General features: G+C 42.5%; 1 protein-coding gene across 1 annotated transcript in view; it reads left to right on the top strand.

Annotated features, from left to right (window-relative positions):
- Positions 1-574: 574 nt before the first annotated feature.
- ndrg2 (NDRG family member 2) overlaps positions 575-15,877 on the top strand; it is a 33,046-nt gene continuing 17,743 nt past the window's right edge. The window contains exon 1 of the mRNA XM_083993506.1: positions 575-1,096. The gene's annotated coding sequence lies outside the window, so the exon portion shown is untranslated. The remainder of the gene's footprint in view (positions 1,097-15,877) is intronic.

The following is a 15,877-nucleotide window of genomic DNA, read 5'->3' as shown; positions in this document are numbered from 1 at the left end:
ATGTTTATGTTAAAAATGTGGATTCATGGGGCGTTGTGTGGGACCGTGGGTAGAGCAGGCGCCCCATACTGTATGCAGAGGCTACAGTCCTTGCTGCAGTTGGCCCCAGTTCGGATCCCACATTTACTGCATGTCATTCCCCCTCTCTCTGTCTCTCTCAGCTGTAAATAAAGGCAAAAAAAAAATGCCCCAAAGATGTATACCAAAAAAAAAAGTGGATTCATAATTCACATTGTCTTTTTATTCAAAGTAGGCAATTTCAATGTCTTATTTAATGTTTACCTGTTTCCTTCATGTAGACCTAACTCATCCAACAAGAAGAGCTGTTTCACGTGCACTGTGTGATGAAGTTAGTGGACGTGAAGTCAAACTCGTGCGGAGGTCGCGGTGTCCAGCTCCACCAGCCTCCACCAGCCTTCTTCCTCAACTCCAGGTATGTTTATTTACCTGCTGGCTCGAGCCCAGGCGGGAAAAGCTCGCGCGTTGGGCTCAGCTCTGCAAGCTCAACCCGTGTGGACTGTACCACCGTGAGCTGGTTATGGGGGCGGGGGCGGGAGCTGGAACAAGAGCGAGAAACGCGCTACTTTCTCCCGATTTGGCGTCAGGATTTAGTCTGGTTCAAACATTGGCTGTGTGACAAGGTGAGTCCCAGACAACCTGTCACCTGTCTGGATTAAAATATTTCTGTTACTATTATTTTGACCGTTCGTTGGTCGATAACTTTTATTTTGTTTTTTAATTACCCCTACAAACTCCATCGCTCCATCTCGCCTTTTTTGATTGACCGCTCCGTGTTCTTCCTCACTGTGCAGAATTTTCCTCCTGCTGGAGAAAGGAGAAAAAACAACTCAGGAAAGAGAGAGCGACAGCGAGAGAGAGAGAGAGGGAGAGACAAGAAGAAGAAGGGAAGAAGGAGCAGCGGAAAATAAAGGCGGTGGAGGAAAAAAGTGAAATAACAGGAGATTAGCGGGAAGACTGGAGGGACAGACTGAGGAGACGTTGCGCAAGTGGAGACCCAGACTTGTGTATTTGTAGAGGTCCCTGTTTTTTTGTGTGAAGATTTTTTTTGTGTGTCTGATTCTTCAGACTGAAAAAGGTGAGTTTACATCGCTGTTATCATCTCAGAACAGGCACAATTGACCCGGTCGTGTGTTACTGTGACTGTTATAACGCTGTGTGTGCGCTGGAGAAAGTCTGAAGCGGTGTGTGTGTATTTGTCATTGCTCATTCAACAACAGTCGTGAACGTGTTTTTCTCGGTGGAGTTGTGCATGTGCAGGGATGTAAGGTGGACCCCTCCTCTTAAATAATGCATAATAGAAAACCAGTGTCAAAGTAATCAGTGACGCTCCACTACTGTCCACAAGGAATAGATGATTTAAAAAAAATCCATAATACACCTAGGCCTAATGACAATAGTGATCGAGGTATTTGTATTTAGATCTGCTTGCAAAATAGTTTTTATTTTTTTATTTTTGGCGTGCACGTGTGCCTGTTTAGAGAGCGAGAGACTGTGTGTGTGTGTGTGTGTGTGTGTGATTTGAGGGGGAGTGCGTTGTTATTGACGCGCACATGTGGCATCGCCAACGGGTCTTTGTTCCGCTCCCTCCCCCCTCTTCCTCCCCCACTCCTCCTCCTCCCTTGCGACCCAGGCATGACAGCTCAATGGCACGGCTCAGATCTCCCGCAGACAGAATGTAGGCCAGTATTGACATCCGCCCCCCCCCCAAACCCCCCACCCCCAACCCGTGCTGCATGGACCTGAACCAGGCTGTACGAACCTGACCTCCCTCTTCCTCCCTCCTCCCCCCCCCCCATCCGTGTCTCGTCTCAGAGAGGAGAGGCGCATCTTTGCTCTTCCTTTGTGCTGTTTAAAACTGTTCAGGAGGCTTATTCATGGTTTTATTTTTCATTTTATTTTAGGATTTTACATGTTTTTGTTTAGTCTCTTCCTGAATGGAAGACAGAGTTAGATTTAGGCTGTTGGGTGGGGGGAGGTAGAGGTGGTGTTGGGGGGTAGTTTGGCTCTCGGCGCGCCAGAGGAGGGTAGACAGTGTTTGTCAATGTCAAATGGAGGTGTGTCCCCCCAGTGTGTGTGTGTGTGTGTGTGTGTATTCACTGACCCTGTGCTGACTCGAATAAAACAGCAGCAGTACCATGAAAAGACACTTCCCTATAACACTTACTTCCAAAACGGAATAGCTTGTAGCCTGGCGCGCAAGGGGAATGTTTTGCTTCAGTGTGTCGTGCCAGACCAAGGACACACACACACACCTCCCCACTCTACACACACACAGCTCCACAGAGAGGTTTTCACTACTGCTGCAAGCTGCACGCATGCATGCAAGCACACACTCACGCACTCGATCCAGCAAGCTCGCGCGCAGATTCAGTGAGTCATACCGCATTTGGAGACTCGTGGCCTCTCTGCTCTTTGATTGAAGTGGACCCCCCGCTGATAACTTGCGCGCACAAACACGCACGAGCAGACTCAATCGTGCATTGAGAAGTAGCTACGAATACATGCGCGCACACGGGCTAAATTACAGATGGTAGACTGTAGAAATGTAGGCACCCGCACGCACACACACACAGTGTATTGTTTGTCCTTCTTGAATTGTGGGAGTATTGTAAGTCCTGCATCTATATTTATTTTTGGATGTTTATTTTAGATATATTTTAAGCATTATAGCAATAACTGACAACACAAAGAAGTATTTGTGCTTGTGGCTTTTAAAGGGTCACTTCATCCAGTCTTCTTGTGTGCACATCGTTTTGGTTTTATCAGCTGAGGTTTTCAGATATCTGCCCCTGAGATTTACACATTTACCTCCCACCCCCAATACAGTGTAGCTGCTGCTCAAAGCAATGAAAAGTCATATTTGGAAATTTCACAAGCACAGTATCTTACCTCAAAGTGTCACGTTTGCTCGCTGTGGACTGTTTCCTGTGGGACAGTTTCTTGGGAGGACTATTCTCTAATCTCACAATGTCATTTTTTGCACAAACAAAACTGCAGTGGCCTCCATTGTATTGGAGCAAGCAGACGGATATCTCAAAACCTCAGCAGATAAAAGCTCGACAGTGTGCAGGGCTACAGCACTGTGTCCAAGTACACGCTCTCTCTTATTGAAGAGGGCCTCAAAGGGAAACTCTGGTATATTCATAATTGTCACCATTCTGGCCGCGAGTGATCTCTTTCTGTTGTAGAGATTTCAGGAACACATCTCTGAGGGAATAAGACGTATTACTGTAAAAGCGTCCTTAATCTGCTCATTCCCATCTACATCTCTAGAACAGGCCAAACATAGCTACACCTTCTGTTGTCTGACTGTTAGTGAGGAGATACATCTGTGGACTTGAAAGGCTGTCTGTTCCTCTAATCTGCTCCACCGTGAGAAATTATAAATTATGAGGTATTTATAGTGGTCACAAGAACAAATTCTTCCGCTGCAGATTTTAATTTGATTAGGTTATGTAGATGTTGAGCTATAGAGCCAATCTAAGCCAATGTAAGACTGATTCACCACTAAAGCATATTCTTCATGTTGACTTAGTGATGTTGTGTCCAGAAATACAAAATTATAATATATAATATAAAACTCCTTTAAAGTGGTGCCTGAGCTGCGACCTGGTGTGAAGACAATAAGAAAACTGTTAATGTATCTCTTTGCTTCTTTGAAGATCTAAATACGCTCAACATGCTCACAGTGCCCCCAAGCAATAGAAGGCCTGTCCTATCCCCAGGGTTTCACCGACGTGTATGAAAACTGGAGGGCACATGATACATGGCAAGATCTACAAAAAAAGCCATGGTCTAAACTGAACAGGAAGTCAGCCATTTCAAAATTTTCTTTGCAGTTTGGTCAATCTCATCTAAAGATATTCACGTGTGAAATTATGAAGTGTTTGGAATTTCATTGGAGGACCTGCACAGCAAATTTTGATATTTTGCCATGAAACAGGAAGTTGCTGTAACTCAAACGTAAATCCTCCAATCTTCCCCCAAATTTGATACCAATCTCACACTGAGGACACATCACTATTGAAACTGTAAAAAGACAGATTTGTAATTCTTGTCTTCAAGTCTTGTTGATCAAAGGAATCAAACTGTTTAACAAATATGAAATATGAAATAGATTAGTCAAGATAAGTCAGTGAGACAACAATAGAATATTTTTAAATGCAGTAAAATGTCGATCGGTGAGGTAGGTTTGTACAATTAGACTGTCACACATTTGGAAGTAAAATTGCAAAATTACTTCCCTTTCCTACCACATTTCTTTCCATCAACTCAAGAAAATTGCATTTTAAGTTTTAATAAAACATCCAACATGTCAGTGTCAACAGGAGGCTCACTATGTGTACCTTCTAACTTAACCAAGCCTGTAGTGAAGACAGTGTTAATGTTGAATGAGCCGGGCCGTTGACGTGCCACAGCGTTGATTTGTGGGGTTTATCTGGAGTCGTGTCATACGCGTCTGTCAGGGCCAAAAATAAACTCTTCTACTGGAACAGTCGCACTCTGGTCTGATGCAGCCTCCCCGATTGTTTGTGTCCTGGCCAGACTAATAATCCAAAGAGATCAACTTGTTGACATCACTAAACCATGGCGGATGGGAACAGTTTGGTTCAGTCCTCTCTGATGGGGCTTGCAGACACTTCTGAACCCTCTGACAAAACACCCATAAACGACCTGAAAGCTACATTTTTGTAATTCTGTCCTGCAATCTCGCTCCTTTTGCTGTAAAAACAGTAAATTGTTAGCATGATTGTCAAGCCAAGCAGCCATGTTTCACATTGTCTGCACCACTGAACTTGTTGCTATGGTGGCTATTGACCAACCTGACCTCATTATAGACTAGTTGTACCATCACTGAGTGTGTCCTGTGTTCATTGGATTGTCAGTGACAGGTTGACCTTCTGCACTCCATGCAGAGTCAACTCAAACGAACACAGGGTTCCTAACACCTTTTTTTTTCTCTGACACAAGGCGCCACTTAGAACAGTTTTGATTTTGTTTGCTAAATTTGATCAACTCTCTTGGTGAGGACAAATGTTAAACTGCAACACCCTTAGTTGGTCTGGTATGACATTAGCTCAGAGCGTATAAGCTAGCAAACTGTAGTGTAACTTCCATTTAACCGGGGTGAAATTACATACATTTTCAGCTTTCATCTTTGGTGTTTTATAAAGCATCTCCAGCTGTATTTCATATGCGACAGGTGCCCAATAAATAAAGTTTAATATTTTCTAAGCAATTTCATCACAGGGGGAAAATATGCTTTACATTGGCACGACACACATTTACAAACTTAGGAAGGTGTGAGGGTGAAACCAATGTAAAGAGAGAATATGCCAACTGTTAGGTGATGTAAATTATAGCAGACATGTTGCTGAGCATTAAAATATAACATGCAAAACTGCGATTACATATTTGCTCCAAATATCAAAGCACAAACATACTTGCTTGGCTGTTGGTATTAGAGGGAGACTGACATGAGCACATTCAGACTGTCACCTTGCCTGTTGACTCTACCAATATTAACATTTACTCCCGCCGTGTTTGCTAATCCATCAGCGTGGACTGCAGTGGAAAGACGATGTGTTTGACCTGTTAAAGTGGTCATGGTTGTACAGTGGCGAGGCATTTACAGTCAAATTACAGTTTATTTCCTACCTTGAGTTCTGTAGATTCACATCTGGATGTTTCATTCCAAAACTGACACTCCTTACCTAATGATTACGGATTTAAAACTATGCACATCATTATTTATCGTTATTCATAAATCCATAAACATTTTCACAATAAGGACGTTTATTATTAAAAATGACTGAATGTTCATCTTGGACTTGTGACGTTTGACGAGCTACAATTCTAAACTGTCATATATTCAGTGAGTTGTGTTTTTTGTGTTGCATTTATTTTGCAGGACACTAAGGGTTGATAGCTGCAATGAAATAGGAGACACTGTTAATAGTGTTGAAAGGTAGATGACTGCAGCAAACTAGGCCAGTAAACAGCTATAATTGGACCCCATGTATTGCTTCGGAGGTGGATTCAGGTCCCAGAATATCTGCTGAAGTAAATTCTGCCATCATCTCGACTGCTCGTAAACAGTCTTAGTCCTTATGGAGGTGGTGAAGACATGCCAGCTGCTGGGTGTGTAGCCCTGTGAGTGTCACATTACAGGCACTGCATCATTGTGTTGCTGTGGTGCCAAGCCGCTGATTAAATGTGAAGTATTGCTGTAGTAAGTGGGTTGTGTTAGTGTTTGATTATGCTTCAGGGCTGATGGTGCTATGGAGCTGATGTTCATGTCTGTGGCTGTAGTGGCCTCTTTGTAGGTTGAGCTTTGTTTACCGCTCAGTTGGAGAAGCACTGCTTATTCATAGCAGAGCTAATCAAGGGCTGATGACCACTTTAATTTGTTTACCACTGGGACATTGACACAGACATGAGATAGAGGCAAAATTATTAAATCTGCACATAATAATATTTTTGTATTAACTGTGTAACAATTATCACTTGTCAGTACAGTATATTATGAGTATTGCTCCTAAGCAAAAACCCCCGAGGAGATGCACAGCTGTTTAATGGCTTTTAGTTCATTGTTTTGATTTTTTGACCTGCTTCTTTACTCTCAATAACCTTGTGTCTATAGCAACAGACAACTGGCTAACCATTAGCACGTGAACAATGGTGAGCATTGAGCAGCTTAAGAGCCAGATACTTTCCTCAGGTGATGGTGGAGACCAAAGACGGAACTCAAACAAGTGGGAATATTGGAGTTAAGTTAATGAGGTGAACACAAACGCTACATGTATGCCAGATGTTGTTTCCTTTCAGCTTGTTTGCTGCCAAAAAAAGGTGACAACAGCACTTGACAGCAGCACATATGATCATAAATAATATATCTTAGAATACTGGATGTAATTGAACTTTTTAGCTGCAGTATTTCATCAACAAAAGGATTAATGGAGGAGATAATTGGCTGAAAACAGTTGTGAGTTGAGGCTTGCATTCATTATAGTTTGTAATCTAGGCATATTAACATGGTTTGATGAGTTGTATCCGTGAAGAAAAATCCCTCCTGCCCTTTATTCCCTCGCTCCAGTTCCACGGTGTATGGCCCATCTGAGTGCAGCTACTGTAACTAACGTTGTCTAATGTTGCACTTGTGCCTGCTGAAACCAACAGACACATCGATTCTTCTCTGTTGACAGTAGATTCAGCTCAGTGTGTTAAAAAGCCCGGCCAACACAACACGAGAGAGCTTTGAAAATGCAAAACAAACACTGAGATTTGTGCTCACGGGGGACCGCTAAGGTTGAATCGTTTTGGACAGAAACCGTAGCACACCAAACATTGTGGAAATGTTTTACCATTTCTCTTTTTTTTTGTTTTCTCTGTCTTATATCGATACCTAGAAATTAGTTATGAGGATATAACACCACTTCATATTTAACTGTAGATAGTTAATTTATTTAGATACTAAACCTCATGTTTCTGTTAAACAGTAGAACACACTATCACAGGCTTTTTGTAACATGAGCTCAGATGTATTTTTACAGTCTGTATAGTGAAGAGGAGTACATTAGCTGCTGACTGAGACTGTGGAACAACGCTCACTGCGTGGGTGTTTGAGATCAGTCTGGTCTGAACAAATTCTGACCATGTGCGCGCAGCTTTTTGTGCGTTTCTCATCTGAATTGCTAGCATCAGAGTCTGGGCCAGTGCATGTGTCTAGTGCATATTAGTCTAGGTTTGTGTAAGGATATGGATTTTTTTATTTTTTGTATCCTGTGTAGGTGTTAGTGAGCATCTGGGTCAGTGCGTATGGATTTTATGCTGTGTAGGTGTATGAGATAACAGCAGTCTTCGTATGCTGGCATCTAGGCCAGTGTGTTGAAGTGTGTGTGTGTGTGTGTGTGTGATTGTGTGTTTGTTGGGGGGACTGCTCAGTCCTTTGCCTGATGGATAGAGGCCAGGTACAGATAGGCCAGGCTGCACAATGCCCTGTCTGTTCCCACGAGTCCAAACAGCCCTCCACAACACCCTATTTATAGACAAACGCTCTGCCCAAACTCCATTCACATTTCTCAGGTTGGATGTGCAGAGTGGAGTGGGTGGATGTACCTTTTTTTTTTTTTTTCCTGCTCATCTTGTGTGTTGCAAAACTGACACAGTGTCTCTGTGATTTTTGAACAGAAGTGATCTAAATGTGTCCAAATGTGCATCCAGTCTGGTGTTGTCAGTAGTGATTGTTAGCAATGTGTGTGTGTGTGTGTGTGGTTAGCATTCCCCAGCACACGGTTACATAATCAGGAGTGTTTGTCAATAGATCCACAGGCAGAGGAAGAGGATGAGCGGTGTCAGAAAATAAATGGCAAAAACCATGTTTAGCAGATGGGACGCTCCTCCTGCTGCTGCTGCTGCTGCTGCTGCTGCTGAGCACAATCTCCATGTGAAGTGTGTTCATATGGAGTAGATAGTCGGCAGTTGTGTGGCAGATCCCCTAGCAACAGGCGCCAGGATGCCATTGTGGACGTCCACTTGACGAATGACTGCAGGACAGGATACGATAAACATGTGGCAATAGAACGACAGTGACCTGAGTAGAGAAGGCAGATAATTAAAAAACTGTTAGATGTCAAATGTCATACTAATACGATACTAATGATTATTAATATACCCAAATTTGGATCATAATTCTCTGGTTCTAGCCTAAAAATGACATTTTGACTGCGGAGAGTTCTGATGATGTTGACCTGTTGCATTACATTCTTACAGGTGTTTTACCCTAGTTTCTAACTGTTTAGAAACCAACTAATTAATCAGTTCATCAAGAAAACAGCAGATGTCCTAGGCTTGAGTTGGACAGACCAATGAACGCCACACGGTTTGAATGGATCAGAAAAGAAAATAATTTCAAAATAAAACAAATAGTACTAGGCCTGCACGATATCAGCAGATGTGCGATATGCAATCACACTGTTCAGTAGCGCGATGATGATATCACTTGCGATAAATAAGCAAGTCTTCAGGTGTGCATACACCTAATACAATTTTTGGACTGGGGCTCATATATGTCTTTGGTGCCGCCTCAAGTGTATTGTACCAATTGTCACCTGCAGCCAAGCTGTGAGAGGAGCTCTGCTGTTCCTCTCTCTTCAGCCCAGTGTTTGGCTGCACTTTGTATAAAAATGTGAAGATCTAACCTCCATCTGAGTGCCGTGTGTTTGTGTTTCATAGAAAGGAAAAAAAAAACATTGTGAACATTCGCTTAACAATCAGGGGAAAAAATTAAAATGTGCGTCCCTAAAACATACTCTATCGCATTTCAGGCGACCTTTTGTGATGTGTTTATTGTGCACGTTGACATCGTGATGACAATGAAAATACAATTAATGCTGCAGCCCTAAATAGTACTCAATTCTCAAAAGATAACATTTAAGTCTAAATGTGTTTAAGTGGAACTCTTAAGGGAGAATTTTTCTCAAAGGAGAAGAGACGTTGACTAATTTCCATGAAAATATTCTGCAGTGTGTCTGCTCTGAGCTCAGAGACGGTTAAACATTGTACCATAGAGGAGGAGACATTTAGTGGCCGAGTGTGGACACCCCAATTCGTATTTCATTCATACATATTTAATTTATCTGCATAATCATCCACCAACATGATAATCCCCCTCATCAAATGTTCATAACAGCAGCTGTTAGTGATGTTTCTGCAATAACGAAGTAACTGTTCTACTAATGTTTTTATAAAGCGCAGTGATATATTTCCTCTCATGACCATCAGTTATTATCAGCTACAGACACTCGGAGCAGTTTTTAGATGAACTTGACCTCAACCTAATCCAGCATTTAGCGCTTCATTCACATTTTCTGCCATTTTATAAACTAAACAAGTTCACAAAAATGACACAATGCCATATTTACACACAAGTCAAGCAAACACAATTGAATGAGCCCTTGAGCAAGGCACTTAATCTACACCCAGCTGCTCCACTGTGGCCACAAGTAGGAGGAGCAGCTGATAAGAGTGTAAACCATGCCTTAATAAGATTATACAGAGGCACAGATATGGTTCTCTAAATGTAACTTTCGCTCTAAATATGCACTAGAAATTATACATAACTATCATGTCATACAGTATTTTATGTGTGATGTAAGGAAAAAAACAGAGCTGTTCTCTGTTTGATTTAGCAGCAACCAGAACATTTATCTCTATCAGCTCCAACATATCAATGTACCCTAGCTTGAAGGTCAATTAGTGTGTGTGTGCAGCAGCATAGGACTATGTGTGTCTGTGATCATGTGCTCGTCTGTTGGCCTATAACCTGAATTGAAACAATTGATTTAGCCGGCTGAGCGTCGCTTTGTTTCTGTGTTTTTAATGGAGCTCACAGTTCAGACCCGAACAAAGTGATCCACGTTCACACATTCAGATGAAAGGTCATTTCGCATGTTCACTAGGGGTGTGTATTGGCAAGGACCTCACGATACGATACGTATCACGATACGTGGGTCACGATACGATATATTGCGATATATTGCGATATCCAAATTGTGCGATATATTGCGATATTTCATAGTTCGCAGAAAAACTAAGAATGTATTATGCATCTTAAAATCCGAGTTGTAGGCCTATATTTACATTAAATGATAGTAGTAATTCATCACCAAATGAAAACTTTGTTAACATCTGTGTTTTCTAATAAGACAAACTTCTCAGTCTGTTTACCTCACTTCAATCTTTTGTATTGATGCAAAATGGGCAAATATATGCATCTGACAAATTGTTTGTATTTCATACTAGTTCAAATTAATTAAATACAAACATGTAGATTGCTGCACTCCTACAAGTAAAAATAAAATTAAATATGTAGTTTTACATTTAAATAAAAATGTTAAATTGAAAATGAAATAACCTTATTATCTGAGACTGACATAACCTGCTGTATATTTACACTCCTGCGCTTCCACGTCCTGTCTGGCAATAAAGGCTGCAGTCACACAGACTGCAGTCACACACAGACACTGGCAGTGAGAGACACTCGTCCGTCACACAAACACAACAAACAGCTGTGGATTTCCCCGTGTGCTGAGCAGTGAGCGGAACCTACCACGGCATCTCGCACCACAACAACACCAGCTCCCGTTAGCTTAGCGGCTAGCGGAGCCTGTCGGCTCTACAGTCTATGGTCAGCTCTGTAGCATTAGCTCCTCCAGCTGGGCTGCAGCGCTCGCGGTGCTCCGGTTCTACCTGGTTTCCGTGACAACGTGAACACAGCGGCTCCTCCGCTACGCTGAGAAGCTGTGAACAGTCTGCAGTAATCCGTGTTGTTGACGAGGGAGCGGACGCTTGGTGGCATGAGTGCAGGCGCTGTTAGCGTGTGTGGATTAGCATGTAGCTCGGCACAGACGCAGCCTGGCTTGCCCCGTTTAGGTGATGTGACAAGCCGCCTGAGGTGACGCCTCAGTGGGGTTGCACCAGGTGCAGCCCCGGTCTCTCCTGGTCCTCCACGGCGTAGGAAGCCGAGCTCATCCAGCACACTGCACTGGGGTTTGCTTTGCTACGGACGAGTATCAGTCGGTGTCGGTCGCACTGCGGCACACTCTACACTTTATAAAACATGTGCATTATGTTTGATTTAAACAATGATGGGGCTTTCCTGATCTCTTCCTCTGATGCCTCCAACAACGCCATCTACTGGGCTGAACAAGCAACTACTACTTTAGTACCAAAAAAAATAAATTCACCTTTTTTTTTCATCTCAATTTATATAATAAAATATCGATACTTGGCGTCCTTGTATCGATACAGTATCGCCGTTCAAAATATCGCGATATTGTGCCGTATCGATATTTTCTTACACCCCTAATGTTCACGTCAGGCTCCGCTCACAAACATCCTCACTGCTGCCGAGCGAACAAACGGACGTTTAATGTGCCAATGTCGCTAAAGGGGAGAGAATGTGAATTTCACAGATAAACAGAGACCAGAGCAGAAAGCAAACACATGCTGTTCTTTATCATCCACACCATTTGTTATTCCCCTCTGTGCGTTGGACTTGTTGGAAGTTCATGTTTGTGCTGCACACGGTTGCCACTGGATTAAGTATAAAGTAAGAGATAGTTGAGTTTCATAAAAGAGAACTACAAATGTCACTGGATCTGACAGTTTTAAGTCTGTAGAAGTCTTATAAACAGTGAAAAGAATAAAAAAGCTGATGTTTTCCTACAGTATTGTTTTGTCTGCAACAGCGGCAACCAACAGTCTAGTCTTCAAGATATTTAGTTATTGATGATTTAAAACAGAAACTTTTCAAACCTTGATCTTGGATATTGTTTTTTTGTTCTTGCTCTAAATCAAACTGATATTTTTTCAATCCTCACTTTATTTTCTTCTTGACACCTCTGCACTTCAAAGTGCGTATTGTGATTGCCACATCATTTTTATGTTTCATTCTTACTGAAGAAAATATATAAAGGGAGATGATGATGGTGTTTTTTTCCTTTTTGTTTTTGTTGTTGAGGCTTTTACCAGACCAGAACATGTGAACAGCGTCTGTAGCACCACATATTTAGAGATACCTAATCAATAAAACTGTGATTCGGATGTCATACAGGTGTATTGTTCAGCCCTAGAATAAACCAGTTTTTTGGGTCTGTCCAAAAACTGTTTTCAAAGCTGATATAACATGTGCTTTTTCCTTTTTTAACAACCCCACATGGCACTTGTTACGTAGTGGTAGTGATTATAATTATGAAACGTTTAAGTGGACTAGGAGTGATCTGATCAGAGGAAAATACAGTGGATTATCTGCTCTTCAAGTCAATAACCTTTGTCACAGAGGGTTCTCACCTTTCTAGACAGACAAACAGACAGACGGGGAGAGAGAGAGAGACTGGGTGTCTGAGTGGAGGTGAGCTCATGATGGAGGGAATAATAGCCTTTCTGAAAATGAAAGGAAAGAGCTGAGCTGAGCTGTTGAGTGATGCCCAAAGTGATGTACTGAGAGACGGAGAGAGAAAACAGGCTTTTCTAAGCTGCTCTTTTATTTGTCCGTGTGTGTGTGTGTGTGTGTGTGTGTCATTTGGAGAGCCAAGGTGATCAACATGTGCCCATCCAACACCGTGGGAAGCAGCACGGGAGATTTAAAGTGTGTGTGACGGGGCGGGGGGCGAGCGCAGCGAGTTTGAGGAGGCAAGGGGAGCTTTGGCTCCTCTCTGGGTCTCCATGGCGGCTGCTGTTGTTCTCGTTCTCTCTCAACACGCTTGTCGCTCATTTTTCTCTCTCACTTTCTGCTCTGGGACCTCTGTGTTTTCTCCAGCAGACCTAGCAACAAGCACCCCCCCCCCCCTCCAAAAGAGAAAAACACCACATGGCTGTGCTTGGAAATGTACAGGAGCTGTTGTTGATGTGGTTTGAGCTAAAACTGGTCTCCTCTTCCCTTAAAGCCACAGATGGCATCACCCTGAGGTATTGATCAGCTCTACTATCTTATAAGATAAGATGGAGATGACTCCTCATTGATCTCTGCATGGAGATAGCTTGTTGCAGCGTAGGACACTAAAGCATGAAATCTGATTAGAAATGATCAATAAAAAGCATTTAAAATGTCACTATTTGAGAATAACTATAATGAGATATAGAGCGTGTGGCTTTGATCAATGAGGTTTTTGGGAGGTTTGTTTTCATGAACTTTGCAGAAAAGTGGGGGGGGCGTACTAAGTTTTCGCTTTCACCACGCGCTGCTGTTATGCATGCGCGCTTCTCTGTGGTGTGTATGTGTGTGAGAGCATGCGGAGATGAATGAAGGCGAACGTCCGACGAATATCGCTACATTTTTATTTTTTAAAGACGTTAGTTTAGGCGGCAGCTCTTTGTTGTTAAGGCGGCCGCCTTAACAGGAAAGCGCTGCGGGAAACCCTGGGTCTTATCCATGTCGACTGCTTGAAAACAATGCAAATAATGAAATTAAAGTCTTACTGAATGTGTCGTCTTTGTTAACTTTAGCATTTTTCGCAACGCTGGTGTAAGTCTGGGCGCAGATTGTTTCTGATACGGAGCTAAATCGCTCGCTGAATATGGATTGTCTCTGTTAGAAAATACTGGATGAGGCCTTAAACCCAGAATGTGACCTGTGTCTTGATGATTGACACAAGTGTAAGATTTAAAAAAGAAGGAGTGATGTAGTGCTCCCACCTCCCCTGGTTTTCTGCCACCCTCTCATGTTTCGCAGCTTTAAACACCTCGACAACGCCTTTTGGATGTCGAAGCAGCCGCGCATGTCCCCCAAATACCACAGGTTTAACCTTTCGGCGTTTCAGCCTTCAGCCTACATTCTCAATATAGGTGACCTTAATGCTCAGTGCCCTACTTTAGCACTGTTTATTTGTCTGCCTGTGTGTATCTGAGTGTCTGGGCCACGTCTCTTTGTTCTGGGCCGGTGGCAGCATAGTCTGCCAGCTGAACTGTTTGCCCATTTCTCCTTTTCACTTGTTGTTAGGTGGAGGAAAAGAAAGATGGAGGGGAGGGGGTAGCAGAGAGAGGATGGCAAAAATGAGACAAAGACCTGCAGTGAGACAGAGAAAGAGGAGCGGTGACTGGCAGAAAATCGAGAAAGACACGATTGAAAAGTCAGCAGCTGGACAAAAGATGGATGGAGGGGGACGGGAAGGAGTGCAGAGCTGAGAGAGAAAGGGAGAGAGAGATTAAAATAAATAGTTGCAGGGTGGATAGACTGTGAGAAAGCCTTGTTTGACAGAAGCTTGTTGTATCAGCTCTGCCAACAGCAGTCTTGTGGCTGATTAAAGAAAATTACAGGTTCAATTTGAAGTTGAACCCTTTTCATTCCTGTCCCTGATTAGCATTCCTCACAATTTCACGATAGTTGTTCTTCATAATGCAAGAATATTTCAATAGATAACGTCTTCTGATGGCAAAATTACAAGTTCCGTGGGCAACAGAGTCTGTAGCCAAAAGTTAAACTTACTTTTCTTGTCTGTTTCAGCTTGGAGCAGCCTGCTGCTCCTGCTGAGGTTTCTTGTAGCAACACTTTGAACGCTGATATTTCGGTTTTGATTTGTTTTGTTTGCCTATCAGCTCCGGTAACAACATAGCATCAAGCAATCTAAATGTAAAACAGCAGAAGCGACCTGACCTGACCTCGGACCAAACAGCAGCCTCAGTTAACGCCATGGTGCTTTTACTGAGTCCACTCCGAAAGGTCTCGGCCTCGATTCTCCAGTCTGATCATTTCAAAAGCAGCAAGATGATGAAATGTGCTGAAAGAAAGCACATCACTGGAGATATAAGAAAAGGTTTTTTAAGGGTTGGTACTTTTTGTACAAATGTATATTTTAAACAGTCCATTGTTGATATTTATTGTGATTAGGACGTATCAGATTTTCGCCACACAGTTATCCTTGTTAAGATAATTTTCAATGACGACATCTATAGAACATCTGGTGAATAATAATAACATTTCATCAGTCAAATTCATCTTTGACTTTGTTTATTGTGTAAGCAAATTAATTAAGAGGTGGACAGAGAGTATGTGACCATAAATCATTCAAAACCAACAAGTAGCCTAACCCTTAACGTATCTTTTGCAAATTCATCATGGTGTCTTTGATTGTTGCCATATCACCCAAAAATAACAAAGGCCAACTAGACCAGAGAGGCCAGTTAAGGCTGTGGCTTTTCCCTGGAAGCAATACCAAGGGTTACCCACGTAGAGATTCTTTCATTTCCTCTGCCAATGTCATGTTTGTGTGTTGGTAGGATTACAAAAAAAGTACTGAACCAATTTACACCAAACTTGATCGACTAAACCCATTATATTTTGGCATTGATCTGGTTA

Source organism: Trachurus trachurus (assembly GCF_905171665.1).
Source record: "Trachurus trachurus genome assembly, chromosome: 18".
Taxonomy (NCBI): Eukaryota; Metazoa; Chordata; class Actinopteri; order Carangiformes; family Carangidae; genus Trachurus; species Trachurus trachurus.
The sequence above is the reverse complement of the archived record's forward strand: the minus strand, read 5'-3'. Positions and strand labels throughout refer to the sequence as shown.